Source organism: Adiantum capillus-veneris, chromosome 19 (genome assembly GCF_014529385.1).
Source record: "Adiantum capillus-veneris isolate H3 chromosome 19, ASM1452938v2, whole genome shotgun sequence".
NCBI lineage: Eukaryota > Viridiplantae > Streptophyta > Polypodiopsida > Polypodiales > Pteridaceae > Adiantum > Adiantum capillus-veneris.
In genome coordinates, this window is record NC_140949.1 from 17,014,919 (window position 1) to 17,015,254 (window position 336).

Sequence of the window (336 nt, forward strand, 5' to 3'; positions counted from 1 at the left end):
GTATACGTTCTTAGGAGCTGGCCAAAATCTAATAAGAGGTTGACGCCCTTCCACTCTACCATGTGCTTTTCATCTATTTGGGGCCTGTGGCTCACAAGCTACAAATCCACGTACATAACAAAAGCGGTTATTGGGACCACGTGGAAGTATCTCCATCTAAAAGTTCAAAAGGTAAAAGCTATTCAAAGCGTAAGCTGACAAGTGGATACAAAGTGTGCAATTTGACCTTGAAGAGCTTTAGAGGTGAGTCTCACTGACCCTTAGTGGAACCTCGCTATTTTGTTGCTTGTATAAGATTTTGACAATGTATAGAAGAACTAAGAAGTCCAAAGGATA